Source organism: Erinaceus europaeus, chromosome 10, assembly GCF_950295315.1.
Source record: "Erinaceus europaeus chromosome 10, mEriEur2.1, whole genome shotgun sequence".
NCBI lineage: Eukaryota > Metazoa > Chordata > Mammalia > Eulipotyphla > Erinaceidae > Erinaceus > Erinaceus europaeus.
Window position 1 is genome coordinate 49,759,969 of NC_080171.1, and position 23,299 is coordinate 49,783,267.

The following is a 23,299-nucleotide window of genomic DNA, read 5'->3' on the forward strand; positions in this document are numbered from 1 at the left end:
ACGCTTGATGAATGAATGAGCCCTTGACACTAGAGGAAAAGCAGGCAGGCAGGAAGACTGGTAGAAAAAGCCAAGTGGGGAGTTGGGCGGTAGCATAGTGGGTTAAGCACACATGGTGCCAAGTGCAAGGACCGGTGTAAGGATCCCAGTTGGAGCCCCTGACTCACCACCTGCAGGAGGGTTGCTTCACAAGTGGTAAAACAGGTCTCTCCCCCTCTCTGTCTTCCCCTCCTCTCTCAATTTCTCTCTGTCCTATCCAACAACGACGACATTAATAACAACAATAAAAATAACCAAAACTATGATAAAACAACAAGGGCAACAACAAAAGGGGGGAAAATCCCTCCAGGAGCCGTAGATTCACAGTGCAGGCACTGAGTCCCAGCAATAACCCTGGAGGCAAAAAAAAAAAAAGAAAGATAAAAAGAAAATCCAAGTGGACTCCAACCTTACCAGTCTATAGACAGATGTGAGGCCTCACCAATATTAAAACCTCAGTGTTAAGAGTAGCAACTCTCTCCATCCACACTATCCGGGCAGTAATCCAATTTATTTCTGTTTCCCCAGACTATCGGTGCACTTCTCTAGAAGGAATCTCAGATGTGCTCACAAGTTAGTCCTGACAATTGTTTATCTTATTTTCTTGCTAATGTAAAGCCCATTTCTTGCCCTCAGATCCCCTCTGCCTCAACAGCTGCATCACAGCTTTGGGAGGAGCCCTTATGTAAGTACAGATCCTGCAGCTTTGCGGTCACAGGCTTTCCTGTCTGCAAGAACAGCTGGGTTGTCTGTTGAGAAATGAGAAGGGATGGCAGGCTTCCTTCTACCATGTTTAACTATGGGGAGTGGATTGGGGCTGACAGTGGGAGCAGGTCAAAGGGTCAGAAAGGTAAAACAGTTTTTCAGGTAGCACACACAGAAGTCAATTCTCTCTGCGGTGGCCGTGGGAACTCAGAGGAGCATATTTAGGATGGGTACAAGCACCAAACCCAAAACCCTCAAACACTCCAACAGAATCTAATTGGGAAAGCAGTCACCTACCCTCCTTCATTAGAAATTCTCTCGGGAGTCAGGCGATAGCACAGCGGGTTAAGTGCACATGGCGCAAAGAGCAAGGACCGGCATAAGGATCCCGGTTTGAGCCCCCGGCTCCCCACCTGCAAGGGCGTTGCTTCACAGGCGGTGAAGCAGGTCTGCAGGTGTCTATGTTTCTCTACCCTTCTCTATCTTCCCCTCCTCTCTCCATTTCTCTCTGTCCTATCCAACAACAACGACATCAATAATAACTACAACAATAAAACAACAAGGACAACAAAAGGGAATAAAGAAATATTAAAAAAAAATTTAAAAAAAAAGAAATTCTCTCAGGGCACCTCCATCCAGGCTTCTTTCACCCAGTAAGTAGTATTTAAGCCCCAGTGGCCACAGCTCTCCAGCAGTGTAATCAATAGCTTGTGAAAATACTTTGGCCAAGCACAGATCCACCAAAAATTATCTATCTCATGTGTGTGTGTGTGTGTGTGTGTGTGTGTGTGTGTGTGTGTGTGTGTGTTACATAGAGAGAAAAAGATACAACAGCACTGAAATTTCCTTGATTGTAGTAGAGGCTGGGCTTGAACATGGCTTGACTATGTAGCAAACAGTACACAAATAAGCTTCTTCACTGGGCCCTGATTTTTTTTAAAACTTTTAAAGTTAAAATTAATTTTAATTAATTCAATTAATTTCTGTATTAAATGTAAATTTCATCAACTTAAATATTTCCCTCTTATCCATGTCCACTGCTAATATTTCCATATTAATATAATCATTCTCTACACATCATAGATAATGGTACATTTTCATTTTATCAAGTAATATGGGCTGGATTATTTAACCTGAGGGGGCAAAGAGCCTTAAAAGGTCAAATTAGGTCAATATTTTTTAATCTGGTTCCTCAGACTATTTTTGGCCTCCTCAGTTGGCCAAATTTATCTGAAAAGTTTTGGGTTTTTGCCTCCGAGGTTATAGCTGGGGCTTGGTGCCTGCACAATGAATCCACTGTTCCTGGTGGCCATTTTTTCCCATTGTTGTTGTTGCAGCTTGTTGTTGGATAGGACAGAGAGAAATTAAGAGAGGAGGGAAAGACAGAGGGGAACAGAAAATAGACACCTGCAGACTTGCTTCACCACTTGCTTAACCACTTCACTCCCCCTGCAGGTGGGGAGTCAGGGGCTCGCAAAGGGATCCCTGTGTGGGTCCATTGCATTTCTTAGTATGTCTGCTTAACCAGGTGTGCCACCTCCCAACCCCCTAAAGTTCTTCCTTATGATGAGAAAGAACTGTGAACATTGAATAATCCAATGAAGAACTCCATGACACTGAGAAGTACTCATAACTAAACAATTTCACCATTCCTCATTCTATTTTTAAACGTTATCATGCATTCTTTTTGAAAGACGGCTTTCATGGCAGAGGGGGGAAAAGATTGAGAGACCAGATCACCACTTACCTCTGATATGTGGTATTGGGGATGGTATCAAAAGCCTCCAATGCTCATCCAAATTATCTCCTCAGCCCTCATCATTTGTTCTTCCTCTCTGTGAGACAAAGTTTAGTCTCTTCTATCTATAAGTCAATCAATGCCTGTCTTGCCTTGAAGATCTCAATTATTAATATTCCCCAAGAAATACTTATCTATTCCTTTCCCTCATTGGATCCATTCCCATAACTCTAGCTTTGTCCAAATCCTCTTACCTGATATGTTTAACCCCTTCTATTCACACATAGTTGATGTCCTAACTGCCTCTTTCAAGCTCTTAGTTCTGATTAAACCATAAGAATATTTTCTTCTCCAAAGTCCCATGAAGTTAAGATTTAGCCCACAACAAGCACATTGCATGACCTCATGGAAAGTGGAAACTGGAGCACAAAATGAAGCACACTGTGGGAGGAGTTTTGGGCAAGGTAACCACACCTGATGTTTCCTGTTGACCAACAGGATACTGGCTCAGGTGTGACGTGGTAAGAGTTTAAGAGGAGAGGTTTACACACAGAAGGGCCTTTTGAAACTTTGCCAGGGACCCTGGGAAACTGTCCCTGAGCTTTTTCTTCTCTCTAATTTAACTTCTGCATGAATCCTACCTCATAACGTAATAAAGGAAGATTTGGAAATCGCATACATATATATATATACATATATATATATATATACATCCCACAATGATAAAATTTATGATTGTTCACATTGTCAAGAATATTTTATTAATGTTATTTTCATTAATAAGATTCTCAACTGTCCTAAAGGAAAGAATGGTAACTCATGCACATTTTCTACCAAGCACAATGCTAAACACCTAGTAAATATTCAATGTCTGTTATGCTAATTTACATTAAAATTTTATACCTAACGTGGGAACTATCATTTTAGAACTTGTATGCTCACCAAGCAGAATTTCATAACCTCATTAATCTAAATGTAAAAACTTAGGTAGATGGCTTTATGACAATATACTATTATGGTATCTCTATCATAGTTAATCTGATACGTTTCCATTTATATAAGCTGTCATTTCCATTTTGACCAATTCATTTATCAGAACCACAGAGGACAAAGTCAATATATGAGTTGACATACAAACATATCTTAGTGTTGTCTAATGAGCAAGCATTTAATTTTTTGTCCTGTATGTCAATATCGATTAACATATTCTGAGCATTCAGGGGAAAAAGGCATTTATGATTTATCATTAGCTAAATTAAAGGTATTAAACAGGAAAACTACAAAAAAATAAAGATAAAAAATAGGAAAACTACATTGTTTTGAATTTTATCATACATTCCTGGAAATGGGAGGGTCTCTGAGAAACACTTAGATGAACATTTTTTTAATTATTTTTTTATATTTTTATTTTTCTCTTTTGTTGCCCTTGTTTTTTATTGTTGTTATAATTATTATTGTTGTTGATGTCGTCATTGTTGTTAGATAGGACAGAGAGAAATGGAGAGAGGAGGGGAAGACAGAGAGGGGAAGAGAAAGAGAGATATCTGCAGACTGCTTCACCGCCTGTGAAGCAAACCTCCTGCAGGTGGGAAGCTGGGGGCTCGTACAGGGATACTTACTCTGGTCCTTGCTCTTCCCGCCATGTGCGCTTAACCCACTGCACTACCGCCCGACTCCCTTAGATGAATATTTAAAGATAAGTTGAGACCTTCAGGATGTTATTCCTCAGAAGAGAGCTTGAAAATGCTTTGAGGAAAACAAGGGAAAGACTCATTGTTGTTTTTAAAGTGAATAGAAAGAGATGTGTAGAGAGGATAGAAAGAATAGCAAAGAGAATAAAACAAGAAAATTTTTGTTTGTTTGTTGAATGTGAACTTTATTGTGGCTTGGATTATTAAGGCAGTGTAGTAAAGGCACTGCAGAAGTTACAGGCTGGAAAACATGTAGGAGATGGGCTAGCTAAAACACAAACTATAATATATTTGTAATGAATGCTTGCTGAACTAGCCTAAGTACTACCACTATGAATTTTAATCATTGCAGAAGCATTGAAATATTGTTGCAGATGAGGTTTGGGGCTGAAAGGGGTGGTTTCATGGAGGAGTTGGCATTTATGCTGGGCCTTGAAGGAGGGGTTAGACTACTGGTAGTTGACGTGGAGGGAAGAATGTTTCAGAATGACTGACACTAGAGAAAATCTTGTAAAGTTGTGAGAAAGCAAGAGGGCAAACAAACATCCCCAGAGAGTGAAGTTTCCCAGCTAAGATCAAAAGTCTGAGGGGTCTGAACTTGGACCCAAAAATCTTACGCTCCTGAATAAGGTCTTCAGTGCCAATGATATTGGGAGGCACGTGAAAATGGGCTTGTTTGTAAACCTAGGAGGAGCAGCAGGAGGTTTCACATTGCAGTCAGGGGCCCCAAACTGGCTGTTTTATGCCTAGGTGGATTATCCCATTCTGTTGGGGTGGGGGTGTACAGTAATTAGCTGCCCTTACTTTTGCCCACTGACGGTCTAAATGGTAGTTCTTGCGCACCCACATGTGCGTGTGAGTGTAGTGTGTGTGGATGGGTGGGGGACAAAACTGTCTCCCACTGCAGCTTCTTCTACTTTTTCCTTGTGTGGCACACAGCTGGCTTCCGACTGAGCTGGAGCTCAAGCTAACAAGAAAATATTTTGTGATGAAAACTTTCCCCTGTCTACGAGGAGGAAAGGGTCAAAATCTGCCCCAAAAAGAAGGAGCCCAAAAGGGTTTTATATAATTATTCTGGACGATGTGAAATAGGACTGCCTATTTTGTTTGCCACCCAAATTTTATTTCAAACTATTTAATTTGTTCTTTGCAGGCGGGGGTAGATAGCATTATTATTATTATCATTATTATTATTATTTTGCCTCCAGGGTTATCACTGGGGTTTGGTCCTTACACTACAAATCCACTGCTCCTAGAGGCCATTTTTCCCATTTTTGTTGCCCTTGTTGTTATTGTTACAGTTGCCATTGCTGTTGTTGTTGGATAGGACAGAGAGAAATAGAGAAAGGAGTGGAAGATAGAGAAGAGAAAGATAGACACCGGCAGACCTGCTTCACCACTTGTGAAGCGACACCCCTGCGTGTGGGGAGCCAGGGGCTAGAACCAGGTTCCCTATGCCAGTACTTAGATAGCATAATTGCTATGCAAAGTGACTCTCATGCCTGACTCCCAAGTTTCAGGTTCAATCCCCAGCAGCACCACCATAAGCCAGAGCTGAGCAGTGCTCAGGTAAAAAGAGAAAAAAAAAAAAGAAAAGAAAATTGTTCTGCAGAACTCAATCTTGATAAAACTCATTCTCAGCAAAGATCAACTTCTACTTAAGATCAACTCTATCGAAGTCAAACTTTTCTTAATCTCTAATTAGTTAAAATTCTTCTCAATTTAATACCTGAATCAGCTCAAGCAAAATCTAATGCAGATTATTCACAAAGAGTTCTACTCAATCAAATTTCCTTACCAAACTTTAACTCTGCTAGTAGATGCTTTCCTTGAGTGTAACTTTTTTATTTCTTTAGGAAATTTGAGACTATCCAGAATGTGTCAACTATGTGCATTGTTTATCTTTAGCCATGTTATTCAAAGGAGAAAAATTTCACTGCAGGTGCTAAAGAAAACCATCAGATTTGAATTCTCTGTGAATTTATAGAAAATTTGGTAAGGATGGAATTCTACCTATAATGGTTTCTACATCTTTTTTTTTAATATTTATTTTATTTATTTATTCTCTTTTGTTGCCCTTGGTGTTTTATTGTTGTAGTTATTATTGTTGTTGTCGTTGTTGGATAGGACAGAGAGAAATGGAGAGAGGAGGGGAAGACAGAGAGGAGGAGAAAAAGATAGACACCTGCAGACCTGCTTCACCGCCTGTGAAGTGACTCCCCTGCAGGTGGGGAGCCAGGGTTCGAACCGGAATCCTTATGCCAGTCCTTGTGCTTTGCGCCACCTGCGTTTAACCCGCTGCGCTACAGCCCAACTCCCGGTTTCTACATCTTAAAGTAAACTTACTAGATTTTAAGGGACAATGGTCCATAGTTTACATGATAGTCACTCGAAGTGTTTAAAACTTCAAACACACACGCATGTAGAATATTTGAAAGTAGAGCAAGCCCTCCCAAACTACTCAAGTCCAAGATGATGCTTAATGATGTCTGTTTCTAAGATAATCATTTCAAACTAAGATGTCACTCTTCACAACCATAGAAATAGAAACTACCATGTTTACCACTGGTGTAGCATATGAAATATGAAGCATTCAAAATACCAAGTCCTGATAGTACCCAGTTCAGAAAGCACAGCACAGAGAGCAGACTCGGTTGCAAAGTCCTTATTTAGGCAAGAGACTGGCTCACTCGTTAATAGCTTTTTTTTTTGGACCTGAAATGAGTGCAGCCTAGAATGTTCCCAGTTGTGACCATGAACTGCAAGCTCAGACCCACAGGGACTCAGAGGTTACACAAGCTCCTGTACTAAATATGAATATATATGGGCCCTAGGTCAGGTGAATAGGGTAAACAGTTACTTTTATTCATAAATTTTTCTTCAAGGTTGGAAGCTATTCTCAGTCCTAATCCAACTTTCTAGCCCTATTCTCAAGTCTGACAACATCTCCCTAGAAAGTATTTTTCTCTACCATCATGTAAGCTATTAAATTCAAGCAAAAACTACAAAAGTCATGGGTTCCTAGAAACATACCTAAACAGGAGTCGGGTGGTAGCACAGTGTTAGGTTAAGCGCAGGTGGCACAAAGCACAAGGACTGGCATAAAGATCCCGATTCGAGCCCCCGGCTCCCTACCTGCAGGGGAGTCACTTCACAAGTGGTGAAGCAAGTCTGCAGGTGTCTTTCTCTTCTTCCTCTGTCTTCCCCTCCTCTCTCCATTTCTTTCTGCCCTATACAACAACTATGACATCAATAATAACTATACAACAATAAAACAACAAGGGCAACAAAAGGGAATAAATAAATTTTTAAAAAAGGAAAAAAAGAATCATGCCTTAAATACACTTCCTTGAATCTTTCTACCCTAAGGTCCCTACTTTCATCTGCTGTATTCTTACTTATGATTCCTGTCCATTAACCATCTTCTTCTGCTTTATTTATATCTTACCATCTTTCAGCCACCAAGTTACAGTTAATATCATGATTCCATCCTGACTTCCCTAGGAAGATGACCTCACCAATGTATCCAGGAACCTCAACTCTCCAGACCCCTATCATCCCACTAGGGAATGCCCTTGTCCAGTGGAGAAGTCAGAACTCCCACCTTCTGCTCCCCATATAGAATTTTGATCCTTATCTCACTCAACATGATGTCCTCGAGTTTCTTCCAAGAGGATGCAAAAGAGACAACCTCAACATTTTAATAGCTGAGTAGTATTCCATCATGTATATATACCACAATTTTTTAAACTATTCATCTGATGTTGGACATCTGGATTGCTTCTAAGTTCTGGCAACTGCAACATGTTGAGTGCGATAAGCCAAAAACAGAAGGACAAATAACAGATGCTTTCACTTATTAGCAGAACTTACTAAAGCAGGGACAGAGAGGGAAAAAACAAAATGAAACATGGACTGGACATAGTGGATTGCACCAAAGCAAAAGATTTTGGGGAGGGGTGGGGAAGGAAGATTGGAAGAAAACTTTGGGGGCCTATTATATAATGAAACTGTATACATATGTCAAAGATTGTACTGTAAAGCATTAACCACCCCCTCAAAAAAGAGTAGCTCTCTGAGAAATCAAATTAATATCTGTGTGGGAAAAAATTAAAATATTTTATTAAAAAATTTTGGTCGATATTCCTAGGAGAGAGATGATAGGGGAAGACGATCAGAGGGCTCTGAACTCCATCTACATCAGGATCTGGAGAGAAAAGAGGGAAAAAAATGAAGGACATTCAGAATTAGTAATAGATGTAGGTGTAACTTAGAAACGAAGAGAAGACAAGACCATAGGAAAAAAAAAGGGGGGGGGCATACACACACATACACACACACACACACAGAGAGAGAGAGAGAGAACTATTAGTCAACCTGTATCGGCAACCTTCGGAGAACTACTATAGCTTCCAATGGAGGGAATAGGGATACAGAACTTTAGTGGTGAGGACATTGCAGAATTTTACACTTGCTATCTTATTAAGTGAACAAAGTGCAAGGATAGATGTAAGGATCTGGGTTCCAGCACCCGGCTCCTCACCTTCAGGAGAGTTGCTTTACAGGCAGTGAAGCAAGGTCTGCAGGTGTCTATCTTTCTCTCCCCATCTCTGTCTTCTGTTCCTCTCTAGATTTCTCTCTGCCCTATCCAACAACAACGACAGCAATAACAACAACAATGATAAATAACAAGGGCAACAAAAGGAAAAAAAATAACCCCCAGCAGCAGTGGATTCATAGTGCGGGCTCTGAGCTCCAGCGATAACCCTGGGGCAATAAATAAATAAATAAATAAATAAATAAGTAAATAAACAGCCAGAATCACCACAGGAAAAAAAGAAAAGAAAAGAAAGAAGGAAGGGAGGAAGGAAGGAAGCAAGGAAAGGGAAAAGTCCTTATCCTGTACCTGGTCATCAACAACAGGCACTTTACAAATCATATAGTAAATAGTATATTTCTTTAGTAATAGAATTATGAAATATTAAAGTGCTTTAAAAAGGGTATATTTTGCATAATATAGTATAACAAAGAACTGTAGTTACCTACCAGCTTTTGAAAATGCCACTAAAATAAAGTTAATTAATTAAAAATACACAACTATACAAAAATAATAGGAAGGAGATAACTGCCAATGAGTGATGCCAACAAATTTTAAAAGAAGAAAAGCAGACTATTAACAACTACAGCAAAGGAGAGGAATCTTTTGGAATCTATAATTGCTAAGAGACAGAACCAATTCACTTGCAGCACCCTGGAAAGACTCTGGAATAGATGCATCAGAAAACAGAAAGGGAGATGAAGCCAAGGAAAGAAAATCTACAAAGTAGGGAGTATCCAAACAATGTCCCTTCTGCTGACTTCTTACAGCCAATACACTAACTTTTTTCTTATCATATAGGAGACTGGAAATTTGGTTTCTGGAAAAATTCAACCAGAGAAACTCAAAAGTATCAGGTTGTGGAAAGTTTTCCTAACCATGGAAATCAAATCAGGGGATCCAGAAAAATCTTCAGTGGCCTGGTGATGGCGCAACCAGTTAAGCACTATGTTTCAGGACCATGGTTCAAGACTTTGCCCCCCACCTGTAGCGGAGATGCTTCACAAGCTGTGAAGCAGGCATGCAGGTGTCTATCTTAGTCTCTCCCTCTCTTTCTTTTTATTTGTGTTATTGTTTTATTAGTGATTTAATACTGATTTACAAGAATAAAAGGAGTATAACCATAATAGGGGTGTAATTCCATACAGTTCCCACCACCAGAGTTCTGTGTCCCATCCCCTCTGTTGGAGACTTCCTTATTGTTTATCCCTCTTAGAATATGGACCAAAATTCTCTTAGGGTGCAGAAGGTGGGAGTTCTAACTTCTTTAATTGCTTCTCCACTAGATATAGGCATTGAAAAGTTGAGCCATACTCCAGGCCTGTTTCTATCTTTCCCTAATGAGGTAGAGCTCTGGAGAGGTGAGATTCCAGCAAGCACCGGTAAAGCCACATGCTCAGAGAAGTCAGAATGGAATCATAGTAGCATCAGCAACTTGGTGGCCAAAATTGTAGTAAGATGGAGAGCAGGACAAAATGCTTAATAAACAGGAACCATAAAGTAGGAATAGAGCAGATGAAAGTAGGGACTTTAGGGTAGAAAGAAGCTGGGAAGTCTATTTTAGGAGTGTTCTTAGGAGTCTATATCTTAATAATCTTTGCTTGAGCTAGATAGCTAACATAGTGGTGGGCCAGAAATACTGTCTGGGAAGATGGTATCAGAGTTGAGAGTAGAGGTAGGAAGCAGGACTAAGGCAGAGAGTTGCTCGCAAACTTGAAAATATATAAATGCAATTATCTATTTACCACAATGATCTAATCCCGGGGCTCATATCCATTCATATTTAACACTGGAGCCTGTACAACCTCTGAGTATCTGTCAGACAGCTTACAATCCACAGTCACAGCTGGAAACAGAGCTAGTATTCCTTAAGTGGCAGAGCAGACTGACCCAGTCTCCCTTTAAACAGTGGAGCAGTCCCTACCATTGCTACTTCATAGTGAGGATACAGTCCTGAAGAAGCCTACAAAAGGGCTTACAATGACATTCTCAATCTGTGTGACCAGTGATAGTAAAGAGACAGTGTCTACTAGAGGTCTAGGCCCAGTTCGCCATGGCGAAGCCCCAGGTGTTGGTGGCTAGGGTCTTGATGTCCAAGCTGTCCGCCAACACACCTGAGTCCTACCCATCAGGATACTCGAACTACATGGAATCCTATGAAGATGGTTGTGAAGATTATCCCACCCTATCAAAATATGTGTAGGATTTTTTGAATCATCTACAGAATAGCCCAGCAGTTCTGAAACTGAAACTGAACAGTTTGCAGACACCCTGACTGGCTGGGTTACAACCAATGATGCTTTGCAGGAACTTGTGGAACTCACCTATCAACAGGCCATGTCTGTCCCAAATTTTTCTTACATGGGAGCTCGTCTGTGTAATTACCTGTTCCATCATCTGATAATTAGTCCACAGAGTGATAACTTCTGCCAGTTGTTCCTTCAAAGAAGCCGGACTGAATACGAAGCTAAAAATCAAGCTGCAAAAGGGGATGAATGACTCGAAAATGATTACGTATATTTGTCCTATTTTGGGGGAACTTCATCTTAACCTAGAGATTAAGGGAACAAAGGGACAGGTTACAAGAACAGATATTCTTCAGGCTGGTCTTTGGGAGTTGCTGAATGTCCTTTTTTCTAATCCTGTGGATAACAACTTGATTTGTGCAGTAAAATCACTGAAGTTAACTGGATCAGTTTTGGAAGATGTCTGGAACGAAGAAGGAAAGAACAATATGGAAGAAATTAATCAGAGAACTGAAAATGTTGTCCTAGATGCAAATTGCAGCAGAGATATAAAGCAGATGCTCTTGAAATTTGTTGGACTCTTTGTGTGGCGATGCCTCTTCCTGGGCACAAACTCCTGGCTTACCTGCTCTGTTGTGCAACAGATGCAGGGGCCTAGGGGAATGTTCCAGAGCAGCAGGAACATTCAGAGCCATACAGGTCTCTCTGTGCCCAAAGCTAGTGTCACGGCAAGAGAAGACCTGGGGACTTGTCTCATGGACAATCCGTTTATTGAACAGCAAAGTAGGGCTTATAAGGGGTTGTAGAGGGAAGTAAGTTATCCATTCCATATATGGTTTGGAAGAAGAGGGACAAAGAGAAGTAGGGGGTTGGGAAAAGGTCAGAGCATTCCTAGTAAATATTGAACAAGGGGTTTAGTTGATCAAATGAATGAAGGAAGTAAGGTTATCAATAACCAGCAGACGGAGAGGAGCCTTAAGAGAGAAGATGGATCATGTAAGATTAAAAGGACCGGAGGGGGTGGAGGAGTAAGGAGAATGTCCCTGGTTATAGTTTGACAGAGCAGAACAATGATGTATGTATATATGATCAGAGAAGATGGACTTCTATTAACCTCTGAGTAAACAAACCAACTGGTTTGAGAACAAGGAAATGGGCTGCATGCAAAGTATTTTGTGAGGCAGAGAGACTGACAGAGGGAACTTATTCCTGATGGTCGCTTTCTTCCATGCTCGATCTCAAATAGAGAGAGACTGATAGAAAGGTCATGCCATCTAAACTCCCACTTTTCAATAGGAGGTCCCACACCATGCTCAACCATGCCTCACAATTTCCCTACAGAAACTTGTAGAGCTTTGGTCAAGTAATTGGGGTAGAGTCCACGCAACATCAACTTACAGAGAAGCAATGCCCAAAAATGACCCAAACTACTTCATGAATGAACCAACATTTTATACATCTGGTGGCGTTCCTTTCACTGCAGTTGATCCAGATTACCAAGAGAGTTACTTGAAAGAGAAGACTTTTTTCCAGATTATGAAGAAAATGGAGCAGATTTATCAGGGGCTGGTGATCCATACTTGGATGATATTGATGATGAGATGGACCCAGAAACAGAAGAAGCTTATAGTCTACGGCCATACCACCCTGAACACACCCAATCTCGTCTGATCTCAGAAGAAGCTTATGAAAAGTTTTGTTTGGAATCAGAGCATAAGCGAAAACAGTATAGCTAAATTTCAGCATATCAGTTTTATAAAGCAGTTTAAGTTATGGTAATTTAGCAGAATGCAGGGAAGCAAGAAAATTTGTCACACTTATGCCAAATTAAGGATTTTGAGTTTCATGATACTAATGTCTGCAGCTTTAATTTTGTTTTATACTCTCTGCCAAAATAAACATTATTCCCAATAACTTAGTGTGTGTGTGTGTGTGTGTGTGTGTGTGTGTGTGTGTGTGTGTGTGTAATAATTTATTATGCACAGTTAATTCTACTGTTTTGGCTGCAATAAAATCAATTTTGAAAAAAAAACAAAAACAAAGATTCCTTGTCTAGAGCCCCAGTAATGAGGTGATATGACAGTGGCCAAAGAGGCCATCATTAAGTGAGCCAATCTCTTGCTTTTTTCTAGCTTGTGTAGTCATTTCTTTATCTGACAAGCTTAGACTTTCTCCCAGTTGTTAAAGTGTTGAGTGTCCTTTGTTGCATTCAAATCAGTACTAGGCTTATTGGATTTGGCCTCAAGTTAGGGGGGAAATAGACCCAGGATTCTAGTGGGGTCTCAGCCTCAAGTTTTTCTGCATTTACTTGTTTGATGATTCTAACAAAGGTTGCCATAAGGACAATAATTGTCCTTTACTTGATATACAGTTTTTGCCAGTATAACATCTGGCCAGTTGTATAGTGGTTTTGTTTGTTTGTTTTGAAACTTATCAGAGGCTAACAATAATACTGATGCTCTGTCACAGATTTAAAAAGATGGAAGAATACTTCCTTCTGATAAGTTAATTAGAGAGGACAGTATTTGGACCTAAGTAATGAATATATGATTAGAGGATTTATGATGCCTTCTTTGGACCCTTCTACTAGAATTCCAGGCTTGTTAAGTCTAAATCTAATCTCAGAGGACTATTAAGCACTTTTACTTTGAGGTATATAATTGCCCCCTTGCTTGTGGATACATGTACACATGTACCTAGTACTCTAAGCCCTGGCCTGTAGCTAGTATCTGTAACTGTGTTAGGAAACATGCCATCTGAAATGAAACTAGGTAGTTCCATGTGTTGGGAAACATCTCACTAAACTAGGGAAAATGAGATGTTGACATTTCAGCCTTGGCATCTCTAGTGACAATCCACAGTAACAAGTCAGTAGCAGCATAACAACAGTATGGTGGCATTGGTAGCACTGATTTAGTCGAGGTCAACAGAGGCACACGATAAGGTATCAGAAAGAAAACACATCAAGGGCAGGGAAGTGGCACACCAGGCTAAGTGCACACATTACAGTGCATAAGGACCTGGGTTCAAGCCCCTGCACCCCACCTGCAGGGGAGACACTTCACAAACAGTGAAGCAGGTCTGCGGTTGTCTAGATTTCTCTCTCCTTCTCTCTTCTTTCCTCCTCAATCTCTCTGTCCCTATCCAATACATAATAAATAAAATATTTTCTTAAAATCCTTAGAAAACACATCAAGAAATACAAACACAGGTTACAGGACTAGGAGAAATATGGATCTTAAAGAGAATGGGGAGGATTCCTTGTAGTCTTAAAGTTTAAAATAGCAATAGATAATTATTATTATAACCAAATTACTGGGAGCTTGTTCTTCTTCAAAAATTCAATGGTTAGGATTTACTAAAATATACTTGAACTCACTATGCTTTATGACATTTAAGTATGTCTACTAATAACATTTTAGATTCTGACAGGGCTAAATGGTTTTGATCTGTATGACTTAAGGTTGTAGGTAACTTGGTTATTTAAAATATATATTAGAGCTGCTTAAAGCTTTTAAGCCCAGAGTCAGAATTTGATCATCTTACAAATCGGAGACATTAAATACTTAGGCTAAAGAAAATATGTATACTCAGAGCTCTGATCTAGGCAATTAGAAAACTGGAAGTATTAAATCTATTTTTCATCCTTGACATATTGAATCTATAATAAATTTTAAGATTATAAATTAATGGGGGTATAATTTCACACCACTCTCACCACCGAAGTTCTATACCCCACCCTCCATGTCCCAAGATAACCACTATAGTTTTACCTCAGTTTGGAAATGGGTTGACATTTTGTTGTTTTTGTTGTATGTTTGTTTTCATGTTCCTATATAAAATTTTCTATATTCCCACATATGAGTGAAAACATTCTGTAGTTATCCTTTGCTTCCTTACTTACTTCAATAAGCACAATCTTCAATTCTATCCATTTTACCCCAAAGGACACAATATTACCTTTTTATTGCTGAGTAGTAATCCACTGAGTATATGTCCTATAACATTTTATCTAGTAATCTGCTAAAGGGCATTTTGGTTGCTTCCATATTTTAACTATTGTGAATAATGCAGCTATGAATAGGGAGGTGCATATATTCCTTCAAATTTGTGTTATTATCTCTTTTGGATAAATGCTTAGGAGTGGGATTACTGGATCATAAGATATCTCCATTTGTATTTGACTAAGGATTCTCCATACTGGTCTCTGTGGTGCTTGCACCAGTTTGTATTCTCACCAACAGTTTAACAGAGTTCCTCTCTCTCCACATCCTCTCCAATATTTATCCTCTCCTGTTTTATTGGCAAATCCCATTCAAACAGATGTGAAGTAGAATCTCAATGTGCTTTTAATTTGCTTTTCTCTAATGATGAGTGAATTGGAGCACTTCTCCATATGTCTGTGGGCCATGTATATCTCTTCTTTAGAGAAATGTTTATTCATATCTTCTGACCACTTTTTATTTGGTTGTTCTTTTTCTTTTTGTTGGGCTATATAAAACTTCATAGATGTTTGTTATCAAACACTTGTCTGAAGTGTGATGTGATAATATCTTATCCCAGGTGCTGGGTTTCCTGTTTATCCTTATGGAATTTTCTATTGATGTGTAGACACTTTTCAATTTGATATAGTCACATTTGTACAACCTTGTTTTTGTTTCCCTTGCTCCTGGGGTTGAAGTCTCCAAATACATCTTTGATGTTAGTCATGAAACATTTCACGAATTTGTTCTTTTGTGTATTTTATAGTTTCAGGTCTGATATCCAGAACTTTGATCCATTTTGAGCTAATTTGGTGTGTGTGGTGTTAGTTGGTGATCTAGTTTCGTTTTTCTACGTGTGACTGTCCAGTTCTTCCAGCATCATTTGTTAAACAATCATTTCCCCACTGGGAAGTTTTGTCCCCTTTGTCACATAGAAGGTTCCTATACATGTGTGGGTTTAGCCCTGGGCTCTCTATTCTGTTCCACTGGTTCATATGTCCATTTTCCCCCCTCAGTACCACACTGTTTTAACTACTATTGCTTTGTAGTATAAACTGAAGTTGGACATTGTGATGCCTTCATTTTTTTTCTTTTTCCTTAAGAGGACTTTTGCTGTTCGTGGTTTTATAGTTCCACACAAATTTTTGTATAAGTTGTTCGATTTCCTTGAAATATGTCCTTGGGATTTCAGTATGGATTGCATTATATCTATAGATTGCTTTTAATAAAGATAAATTTGATATCAATCACTTGTCTGAAGTGTGATGTGATAATATCTTATCCCAGGTGCTGGGTTTCCTGTTTATCCTTATGGAATTTTCTAGTGATGTGTAGAAGCTTTTCAACTTGATATAGTCACATTTGTACAACCTTGTTTTTGTTTCCCTTGCTCGTGGGGTTGAAGTCTCCAAATACATCTTTGATGTTAGTCATGAAACATTTCACCAATTTGTTCTTTTGTGTATTTTATAGTTTCAGGTCTGATACCTAGAACTCTGATCATCATTTACCCACTGGGAAGTTTTGTCCCCTTTGTCATATATAAGGTGCCTATACATGTGTGGGTTTACAAAAGATAAAAAATGTTAGCCATATAGAAAAGTGTGTATGCAGCTCTTCTGGGGTGTATTGTCATCTTTCTCAATGATATGCCTGTCACCCTCAGCAAGTCCTACAGTGAGGTGCTGTCTGGTATATGTTATAGATAGAAATCGGCACTGGCCATAATTCAGGAGCAGTTCAAGAAAAGAGATGCTCTGACAAATGTTAATATTAATTAACTCTTTGCTTTTATCATTCAGAACACACATACAGGGTCCAGGCAGTGGTGTACCTGGTAGAAGACACACATTACCATTTGCAAAGACCCCAGTCCCTACCTAAAGTGGAGAAGTTTCATGCATAGTAGAGCAGTACTATAGGAGGTTGATCTCTCTCTCTCTCTCTCTCTCTCTCTCTCTCTCTCTTTCTCTCTCTCTTTCTCCTTTCTTCTCCCTCTTCCCCTCCCTCTTGCCCCCTCTATTTCTCTCTGTCTCTATCACAAAAGAAAAAAAAAAGAATTTGTAATGCGGTGACATTGTCACACAGATACCAAGCTCCAATGACAACCCTGGAGGGAATAAAAAGCATACTCTACAGTGTGCTTTATGTAGTCAGTGTATTCTTGGGATTTATTTTTAAATATTTATTTTTTATTTTATTTTATTTTATTTTCTCCTTGTATTGGTGATTTAACAAAGTTATAAAATCCCAGGGGTAAAGTTTCATAAACATACATGGTCAGTGTGTCATCACACCCTCCACCAAAGTTCCATTGGAGAGATTACTTTAAACTACAATCTTCTAACTTCTTTTACTCAGTATTAGCTATTCCTCTCCCCCCCCCCCTCCTTTTTTGGTTGTTGCACAACTCCACTTCTCTCTTAACTAGAACAATAAAGGATAAATTGCATTGTGTGAGCTAAACAAAGGGTATAGAATGCTCTAGTCCATCATACATCATGGAATAACAAATTACAATAATGTCAATACTGACTACAAAAGCAATTACTCATTACAGGAAATTGCTGTAATTTAAGATGATCTGACTATTGAAGCTTTCAAAATGCTAAGGCTGCATATTTTATTGCTAAATATCTACCCACCTCTTCATAAATGCACTTTTATAGTTGAAATGGCCCTAAAAGGCCAGAGTCCATAAAATAATCTTTGATTTAAAAAAAAGATTACTTTATGTTACTTTTTTAAATATCAAATTATGTTCAAAGAGCTATTTGTGTAACCAAGAGGCAAACAGGAATCAAAGGATTAAATGGCAAACCCAGTATGGAGTCCATGACAAGTCTCTAGCAAACCCTAAGGAGGGAAAACGGTAAATTTGTAGACACAGATGAAAGGAATTGTAAATAAAACTAGGAGACTTTTAAGCATTTTTTAAGTAACTAAAATCAAGGCTTCTAAAAATTCTTCCTTCTGTCATTATAGAAGGAGAGAGTCTTTTTCTTTTTTGTCTTTATACCTTTTTATTCATTTTTTATTTGTGATTAATAGTAGGTTACAAGTTTGTAAGATTGCAGTGTGTAATTCCACAGCACACCCACTACCAAAATTCTGTGTCCCCACAGGATTGGACTGGGGAGAAACTATAATGATTATGCAGAAGACTTTCATGCCTGAGGCTCCAAGGTCCCACGTTCAATGTCCCCAGCACCAATATAAGCCAGTGCTCTGGTCTTTCTTTCTTTCTCTCTATATTTCATTCATTAAAATAAAATATTTTTAAGAGAATGACAACACTATTAATAAAAGATAACTGAATATGGTAGAGGCAACCAAATTTTGATGTTAAGACAGTCAAGTCTACATTAGGGTGACCAGATAGGTTGTATCTATAGGCTCAAATCCCAACTCCTTCATCACTGGAATTGGGATAGTCTAAAAATCATTCAGCTTTGCCCAAACTGAAAAACTGCTGTAAGAATTAAGTGAAATTCTATCAGTGAAAATAAGTGATACATGGTAGGTGATCCCTGGCAAGCTACTAGGCAATAAGTTTCAGTACAACTGAATCAGAGCATGTACCTTATTACCTGCTGTTACCACCAGTGCTTCAAATAAATAATTGCACTGTCTGTGCTCTATCAATGGTGTTTGAATAAATGAATGAGCCTTATTACTAATCACTGATTAACAAGTGAGTGAACTAATTTGCAAAGGATGCATTCCTTTGAGGCTCTATTATTCTTTTTTTTCCTAATTTTTATTTATAAAAAGGAAACACTGACAAGACCATAGGATAAGAAGGGTACAACTCTACACAATTCCACCATCAGAACTCCGTATCCCATCCCCTCCCAATAGCTTTCCTATTCTTTAACCCTCTGGACCTAAGGTCATTGTGGGATGCAGAAGGTGGAAGGTCTGGCTTTTGTAATTGCTTCCCCGCTGAACATGGGCGTTGACAGGTCTATCCCTACTCCCAGCCTGCCTCTCTCTTTCCCTAGTGGGGCGAGGCTCTGGGGAGAGGCTATATTATTCTTTACAAACTAACATTCAAACAGAAGACTCATTTTAGTTGCTCTTCACCGAGCAGTAGGTGTAGATGAAATTTAATTAATATAATAGGTGTTGAGAGTAACTTTCATAATTCACTATGTAGGGGACTTTTGAAAGGACTAAGATTAACCTAAAATTGATATTTTAGTCAAAATAATCTAGCAAAATGAGTGGACCACTATAAATCACAATAAAATCAAGAATAGGGAGACATGACAAAAATGACAAGACATTATACTCTTACATAAATTAGAAAAGGACTTTTCCATTATGATGTCTAACTCCAGAAGTGGATGAATTGATAAACAGGCTCATCTATAGGGGAGTGGTAATAAAGATCACTGAAATTACTCATTTTTCATGTCAAATAACCAACACTAGAGCAACCAGGCTTCTATATGGAAAGTGCAACTGGCAGAATAATAAAAACCTGCCTGAGAGAGTAGTGACAAACATGTGTATGTTTGTTACAGTGATTTCTTTGAAGAGCACTGTATAGATTTTGAAGTTCACATTCCTTTCTCTTGCTAAAATTCAGTCCTATTCCCTTATACTATACTTTTTTGTACACTTAAGTGAAGACAGTTTGAGGGAATAGTAACATTAGGGATGGATAAGCCATGGAAAATGTCCCTGGCAAATAAAATCTACACTCATCAACTAACGTTTAGGAGAAATACAACAAGAGAAGAGGATATTTTTTCTCTTTTTTTCTTTTCCAAGTAAGATGCCTTAGGAAGTGACAAAAAATAATAATAATAAAGTAGGAACTCAAAGAAAGAAGGTTCTTAAGTGACTGCAAAGTCCAGAGATGTCCAAGTACCAAATGTACCAGTGTGAGGCAGCACATATCCATTTCAGAAAACAACTAACTCTCAAATATTTCCATGAAAGAATCCTAAACAATATGCCTAGGCTTTTTTTTTAATGTCTCTGTTTTCAATTAACAGTCTACCTTTATATTTTTTAAATATCCCCTCATTGTTTTTTTTAATATTTTATTTTATTTATTTATTCCCTTTTGTTGCCCTTGTTGTTTTATTGTTATAGTTATTGTTGTTGTCGTCGTTGTTGGATAGGACAGAGAGAAACGGAGAGAGGAGGGGAAGACAGAGAGGGGGAGAGAAAGATAGACACCTGCAGACCTGCTTCACCGCCTGTGAAGCGACTCCCCTGCAGGTGGGGAGCCGGGTTTCGAGCCGGGATCCTTATGCCGGTCCTTGTGCTTTGCGCCACCTGCGCTTAACCCGCTGCGCTACAGCCCGACTCCCCCCCCCCCCCCTCATTGTTTTTAAAGATAAAGATGCTGATGGATAATTTTAACATTGCCTTGTGAAAATAAAAATCCATATCAAGATAAAAAAATCATGATTCTGCACTAGTTCTTGGAAAATAAATACTAACAAGAGCTTTGTTTTGCTATCTTCTGATCTTCTAAGCAAGTGCATGAGGGCTGGAAAATGGAATCACTTAAATAACAACTCAGATTGTTTCCTCTCACAAACAAAATAATAGTGGGAACATTTCTGTGACTCCAAGGGAGCAAATGCTTCTAATTAGTGAACAAGATCAGCTGAGGTAGCTGCTTAGGGCATCTGTGCCTCTCATTAGGGACATTGTCCTATTGGGCAAAGCAACAAAATTGCCTGGATTCTGTTTGTGAAGGTTGCCACCTACTGAAGAATATGCAATACTACAGTCAGTTTCCAGAAGAGGGGATAAATGATGGAATAGGGGAAACTCGTTGAAGATACTGTGAGGAGGAGAGACACTTATGCCTTGATAAAGGGATAAATGACTTGATAGTTAACGGCTATGCATATGCCAAGAGTGTGATTAGAAGATTTGGGGGGGGATGTACTTAACTGGATTTTAGAGTCAACAAGATTTGTAAAAGGAGAGAGCAGTAGCAAGGGAAATGGAAGGAACAGCAGCTCAAACACAGACACAGATGTGAGAGTAATCATAGGAAGGACAGAGTTCAGTGTGTGAATAAGACTGGTTATAATACAGTGTTCCCACTAGGAACTTGTTGTAAATATGATTAGATACTGTTACTCTTGGTTTGAATAGTGAGATAGGTCTGGGAGCTGACAGTGGGTAAAGCACTAGACTTTCAGGCATTAGATCCTAGGTTTGATCACCAGCATTACATGTGCCATAGCGATGTTCTGGCTCCCTCTCTCCCTCTCTTCTTTTCTTTCATTAATAGGTAAATTATGAAAAAAAAGATAAGTTGACCAGTACTTTGACACCTTTCCCCAAAATCAAGAAGGAAAAGAAACCCTGAAGATTTCTCAAGGTCCTAGCAGAAGGCTCTTAACTATTGATAAATACTTTCTAGAATCATTTCAAGCAAATGTATATCAAATTACCAATTTTTCAAACTTAAATATACAGTTTTCAGTTGCACCTCAGTGAAACTAGAAAATGAAACATAAATATTTTAAGTTTTATTAATTAAGGAAATAATTCAAATAGAAATTACTGCACAGATGGCAAATATCTTAACTCTTTGGAAATTACCTCAAAGGAAACTATTCAGGTGGAAGACTGACACCATGATCTGACAGGTAAAATACTGGCTCAAAAATGCCCTGAGAAGGGAGTTGGGCGGTAGCGCAGCGGGTTAAAGCGTGCACATGGCGCCAAGGGCAAGGACCTGCTTAAGGATCCCAGTTAAAGCCCCAGTTCCCCACCTGCAGGGGAATCACTTCACAAGCGGTGAAGCAGGTCTGCAGGTGTCTTTCTCTCCTCCCCTTTTTTTTCTTTTTTATTTAAGAAAGGATTAATTAACAAAACCATAGGGTAGGAGGGGTACAATTCCACACAATTCCCACCACCCATTCTCCATATCCCACCCCTTCGCCTGATAGCTTTCCCATTCTCTATCCCTCTGGGAGCATGGACCCAGAGTCATTGTGGGTTGAAGAAGGTAGAAGGTCTGGCTTCTGTAATTGCTTCCCCGCTGAACATGGGCATTGACTGGTCGGTCCATACTCCCAGTCTGCCTCTCTCTTTCCCTAGTAGGGTGGGTCTCTGGGGAATCGGAGCTCCAGGACACATTGGTGGGGTCTTCAATCCATGGAAGCCTGGCTGGCATCCTGATGACACCTGGAACCTGGTGACTGAAAAGAGAGTTAACATAGGAAGCCAAACAAATTGTTGAGCAATCATGTACCCAAAGCTTGGAACAGTAGAGAGGAAGTGTTAGGGGGGTACTCACTGCAAACTCTAGTGTACTTCTGCTTTCAGGTATATATTTTGCAATAGTTTACAGATACGTGTGAACATATGCTCTCTCTCACAGAAAGTGGTGTATATCTAGGTTTTGGGACTTTGTTAGAAAGTGAACCACCTAAGATGGAATTAGAGTATACTATGAAAGGAAAGGTCTCACCCGAGTAATGAAGCTGAAGGGTTGTCATTCCACACGAGAAGTCTCTGGACACAGTCTGAGGTGAAGCATGTTGAGGTGGCAATCGTTGTGTTGGTTAGGTTGTGATCGGCAGATGCAATATTATTTGATATGCATTGGGAGAGGCATACACGAAAGTGGGCCCTATCCAAGGGTTCCAGGACTAGGGGAAGTAGGGGATCTATAGTGGAGATGTGAGGTTCCTGCTGTCTTAGGGTTCAAAAAGACAATGGGTAGGTAATATTATCATCACATTATTTGGTAATTGGGTTAACTTTGAAAAGTCCTTTTGTTAGGGTTTGCTGTACAGTACCCAGTATCTTGTATATAGCTGTGCTATTGGTTGCTTCTGATCTACTTGGTCTAGGCTTTTAAGATTGTCTTTTTGAACTCTAAGACAGCAGGAACCTCACATCTCCACTATAGAGCCTCTACTTCCCCCAGTCCTGGAACCCTTGGATAGGGCCCACTTTCCCGTATGCCTCTCCCAATCCATATCAAATAATATTGCATCTGCCGATCACAACCTAACCAACACAACGATTGCCACCTCAACATGCTTCACCTCAGACTGTCTCCAGAGACTTCACGTGTGGAATGACAACCCTTCAGCTTCATTACTCAGGAGAGATCTTTCCTTTCATAGTATACTCAAATTCCATCTCAGGTGGTTCACTTTCTAACAAAGTCCCAAAACCTAGATATACACCACTTTCTGTGAGAGAGAGCATATGTTCACACGTATCCGTAAACTAATGCAAAATATATATCTGAAAGCAGAAGTACACTAGAGTTTGCAGTGAGTATCCCCCTAACACTTCCTCTC

At 39.4% G+C, this 23,299-nt stretch overlaps 1 pseudogene; it reads left to right on the plus strand.

Annotated features, from left to right (window-relative positions):
* Positions 1–10,817: 10,817 nt before the first annotated feature.
* LOC103125263 (polyadenylate-binding protein-interacting protein 1-like) overlaps positions 10,818–23,299 on the plus strand; it is a 68,258-nt pseudogene continuing 55,776 nt past the window's right edge.